This window comes from Syngnathus scovelli, chromosome 14, assembly GCF_024217435.2.
Source record: "Syngnathus scovelli strain Florida chromosome 14, RoL_Ssco_1.2, whole genome shotgun sequence".
NCBI lineage: Eukaryota > Metazoa > Chordata > Actinopteri > Syngnathiformes > Syngnathidae > Syngnathus > Syngnathus scovelli.
Window position 1 is genome coordinate 6,115,001 of NC_090860.1, and position 5,000 is coordinate 6,120,000.

Sequence of the window (5,000 nt, forward strand, 5' to 3'; positions counted from 1 at the left end):
GGCGGGTGCGCGAGCTCGCCGGCCGCTGGAAGTCGAATGAGGCGCCGCGACCACCTCCGCGGTGCTTACAAACAGCCGATCCGCTCGGCGGGGGCTATTTTCGTCCACTTGGCTCGTGCGCACGGCCTCCCGGATATGCCGGGCGGGTGCGCGAGCTCGCCGGCCGCTGGAAGTCGAATGAGGCGCCGCGACCACCTCCGCGGTGCTTATAAACAGCCGATCCGCTCGGCGGGGGCTATTTTCGGCCACTTGGCTCGTGCGCACGGCCTCCCGGATGTGCCGGGCGGGTGCGCGAGCTCGCCGGCCGCTGGAAGTCGAATGAGGCGCCGCGACCACCTCCGCGGTGCTTATAAACAGCCGATCCGCTCGGCGGGGGCTATTTTCGTCCACTTGGCTCGTGCGCACGGCCTCCCGGATGTGCCGGGCGGGTGCGCGAGCTCGCCGGCCGCTGGAAGTCGAATGAGGCGCCGCGACCACCTCCGCGGTGCTTATAAACAGCCGATCCGCTCGGCGGGGGCTATTTTCGGCCACTTGGCTCGTGCGCACGGCCTCCCGGATGTGCCGGGCGGGTGCGCGAGCTCGCCGGCCGCTGGAAGTCGAATGAGGCGCCGCGGCCACCTCCGCGGTGCTTATAAACAGCCGATCCGCTCGGCGGGGGCTATTTTCGGCTACTTGGCTCGTGCGCACGGCCTCCCGGATGTGCCGGGCGGGTGCGCGGGCTCGCCGGCCGCTGGAAGTCGAATGAGGCGCCGCGACCACCTCCGCGGTGCTTATAAACAGCCGATCCGCTCGGCGGGGCTATTTTCGGCCACTTGGCTCGTGCGCACGGCCTCCCGGATGTGCCGGGCGGGTGCGCGAGCTCGCCGGCCGCTGGAAGTCGAATGAGGCGCCGCGACCACCTCCGCGGTGCTTATAAACAGCCGATCCGCTCGGCGGGGGCTATTTTCGGCCATTTGGCTCGTGCGCACGGCCTCCCGGATGTGCCGGGCGGGTGCGCGAGCTCGCCGGCCGCTGGAAGTCGAATGAGGCGCCGCGACCACCTCCGCGGTGCTTATAAACCGCCGATCCGCTCGGCTTGGAGCTATTTCCGGCCTCCCGTTGGTGCCGGGCGGCGTGCGCGAGCTCGCCGGCCGCGATCTCCTCCGCGGTGCTTATAAACAGCAGCATGCGCACGGCTTCCCAGAATTTGAACACATTTCGTCAATAAATTTCGCATGTTGAATTTTGAAGTTTAATATAATGCAACAATTGAGCTCGACTTATACAAAGGATATATCATAAAATCGTAAATTTCCGTCGAATTTTAGGGGGTCGACTTATACACCGAGTCGACCTGTACACCGGCAAATACGGTAAATACGATTAAATAAAATGATACGACTGGCATAAAAACAAATATAAACCACATAAAAATAAAAGTCACCATTACGTTGAATTATTGGGAGCACCGAGCTTGTTTCTCAGAAACGAGCCGGTCCCATCCAGGCGTAATCGGAGACAATGAAACCCGAAGTGGTTAAGGTTTGTCTTTTAATGCAGGATGCTTGGTCTCCATGTGCCGAAGCAGTTTTGAAGGCTTCATTGGCTCGCTCGCTAGTTTCAGGGGCGATTGTGTCTATAAAATGCAAAATGTTGGGTCACCTCACGGCTTACGGCCATACTACCCTGAGAACGCCCGATCTCGTCCGATCTCGGAAGCTAAGCAGGGTCGGGCCTGGTTAGTACTTGGATGGGAGACCGCCTGGGAATACCAGGTGCTGTAAGCTTTTTCTTTTTCTTATGTGCACTTCAATCGTTTAAGAAGCTATTTTTTACAACACCCATCACGAATGGCATCCGGAAACAGCAAGCCTAATTTAAACTCCGACATTGAAACTATAACACGAGTTTGAAAGCTATATTATGTGGTGACATCCACAGCATTGTAGTTAAATTTTTTACCGCTAGAGAGCAGACTATGTACAGTGAGCATGGCTCCCTGTGAACTCAAAGCAGCAGGCTTGAGTTGTAAAAGAACCCAACACAACACTTCCATGAAGTGTTTTTAAACTTTTCAAGGCATTTATTTTGATTCAGCAAAATGCAGGTCGCAACGGCAAATTCGTGCTACCGCATAAAAAGCTGTCAATAACTTTTCATGATAGCCATGTTTCCAGAAAACACCAAAAGCCTTGGAAGAAAGACTGTTTCGGCCCTGGTTGTAAAAAAAACAAAAAAAAAAACAAAAGTGAAGGGTGACCGTCCGGGAATACCAGGTGCTGAAAGCCTTTTTTTTTTTTTTTTTTTCCCACGTCAATTGTGAAAGGAAACTTTTACCACAGCCATCAAGTCCCGCCGCTGCTTGGCATGGTTTCAGGGGCGATTGTGTCTATAAAATGAAAAATTCTGAGCGGTCTCACGGCTTACGGCCATAAAACCCTGAGAGCGCCCGATCTCGTCCGATCTCGGAGGCTAAGCAGGGTTGGGCCTGGTTAGTACTTGGATGGGAGACCGCCTGGGAATACCAGTTACCGTAAGCTTTTTTTTTTTTTTTTTTTTTTCTTATGTGCACTTCAATCGTTTAAGCCAAGAACTTTTTACAGCACCCATCAAGAATGGCATTCGGAAACTGCAAGCCTAGTTTGAACTCCGACACTGAAACTACAACACGAGTTTAAAACCTACATTGTGTGGCGACAGCCATAGCATTGCAGTTCACGTTTTTACCGCTAGAGGACAGACTATGTACAGTGAATAAAGAGCATGGCTCCCTGTGAACTCAAAGCAGCAGTCTTTACTTGTAAAAAATCCCAGCACAACACATTGTGCTTCCATGTAGTGTTTTTACCTTTTTCATGACATTTATTTTGATACAGCCAAATGCAGGTTTTGTGCACTTCACTTTTCCGTTGGGCATTCGCGTAGAACCCTATTCCAGTTACGGCCAGATTCTTTTAGACTAGTGGTCCCCAAACTTTCTTGCGCCACGGACCGGCTACGCGTCAGAAATATTTTTGCGGACCTGCCTTTATATATATAAATAAACAATAAATCTATATAAATAAATACTACATTTATAATAAATATATATAAATAGGATTAAATAAAATGATACGACTGGCATAAAAACAAATATAAACCACATAAAAATAAAAGTCACCATTACGTTGAATTATTGGGAGCACCGAGCTTGTTTCTCAGAAACGAGCCGGTCCCATCCAGGCGTAATCGGAGACAATGAAACCCAAAGTGGTTAAGGTTTGTCTTTTAATGCAGGATGCTTGGTCTCCATGTGCCGAAGCAGTTTTGAAGGCTTCATTGGCTTGCTCGCTAGTTTCAGGGGCGATTGTGTCTATAAAATGCAAAATGTTGGGTCACCTCACGGCTTACGGCCATACTACCCTGAGAACGCCTGATCTCGTCTGATCTCGGAAGCTAAGCAGGGTCGGGCCTGGTTGGTACTTGGATGGGAGACTGCCTGGGAATACCAGGTGCTGTAAGCTTTTTCTTTTTCTTATGTGCACTTCAAGCTCTTTTTTTTTTTTTTCTTATGTGCACTTCAATCGTTTAAGCCAAGAACTTTTTACAGCACCCATCACGAATGGCATTCGGAAACTGCAAGCCTAGTTTGAACTCCGACACTGAAACTACAACACGAGTTAAAAACCTCTATGTACAGTGAATAAAGAGCATGGCTCCCTGTGAACTCAAAGCAGCAGTCTTTACTTGTAAAAGAACCCAGCACAACACATTGCGCTTCCATGTAGTGTTTTTACCTTTTTCATGACATTTATTTTGATACAGCCAAATGCAGGTTTTGTGCACTTCACTTTTCCGTTGGGCATTCGCGTAGAACCCTATTCCAGTTACGGCCAGATTCTTTTAGACTAGTGGTCCCCAACCTTTCTTGCGCCACGGACCGGCTACGCGTCAGAAATATTTTTGCGGACCTGCCTTTATATATATAAATAAACAATAAATCTATATAAATAAATACTACATTTATAATAAGTATATATACCGTATTTGCCGGTGTATTGGTCGACCTTTTTCGATCCAAAATCGACCGGAAAAAATCGACCTCGACTTATACACCGAGTCATAAAATTTAACTTCGTATTCATCGCTTCAAATGTGATGGTAACCAAGGCCGTTTCTCATGCATCTCATTGTGCGTTGCACTTAGAAAATTTGAACCGGGCGGCGTGCGCGAGTGCGCGGCCCGCTGGAAGTTGAATGAGGCGCCGCGACCACCTCCGCGGTGCTTATAAACAGCCGATCCGCTCGGCGGGGGCTATTTTCGGCCACTTGGCTCGTGCGCACGGCCTCCCGGATGTGCCGGGCGGGTGCGCGAGCTCGCCGGCCGCTGGAAGTCGAATGAGGCGCCGCGGCCACCTCCGCGGTGCTTATAAACAGCCGATCCGCTCGGCGGGGGCTATTTTCGGCCACTTGGCTCGTGCGCACGGCCTCCCGGATGTGCCGGGCGGGTGCGCGGGCTCGCCGGCCGCTGGAAGTCGAATGAGGCGCCGCGACCACCTCCGCGGTGCTTATAAACAGCCGATCCGCTCGGCGGGGGCTATTTTCGGCCACTTGGCTCGTGCGCACGGCCTCCCGGATGTGCCGGGCGGGTGCGCGAGCTCGCCGGCCGCTGGAAGTCGAATGAGGCGCCGCGACCACCTCCGCGGTGCTTATAAACAGCCGATCCGCTCGGCGGGGGCTATTTTCGGCCACTTGGCTCGTGCGCACGGCCTCCCGGATGTGCCGGGCGGGTGCGCGAGCTCGCCGGCCGCTGGAAGTCGAATGAGGCGCCGCGACCACCTCCGCGGTGCTTATAAACAGCCGATCCGCTCGGCGGGGGCTATTTTCGGCCACTTGGCTCGTGCGCACGGCCTCCCGGATGTGCCGGGCGGGTGCGCGAGCTCGCCGGCCGCTGGAAGTCGAATGAGGCGCCGCGACCACCTCCGCGGTGCTTATAAACAGCCGATCCGCTCGGCGGGGGCTATTTTCGGCCACTTGGCTCG

At 52.8% G+C, this 5,000-nt stretch overlaps 2 non-coding genes and 1 pseudogene across 2 annotated transcripts; all 3 read left to right on the forward strand.

Moving 5' to 3' along the window:
- Positions 1 to 1,647: 1,647 nt before the first annotated feature.
- On the forward strand, positions 1,648 to 1,766 carry LOC125981578 (5S ribosomal RNA). The gene has a single exon (XR_007486067.1). It is a non-coding gene; the product is annotated as a 5S ribosomal RNA (ribosomal RNA).
- A 634-nt stretch (positions 1,767 to 2,400) lies between these two features.
- LOC125981562 (5S ribosomal RNA) lies at positions 2,401 to 2,519 on the forward strand (annotated as a pseudogene).
- An 844-nt stretch (positions 2,520 to 3,363) lies between these two features.
- On the forward strand, positions 3,364 to 3,482 carry LOC125981468 (5S ribosomal RNA). The gene has a single exon (XR_007485973.1). It is a non-coding gene; the product is annotated as a 5S ribosomal RNA (ribosomal RNA).
- The last annotated feature ends 1,518 nt before the right edge of the window (positions 3,483 to 5,000 follow it).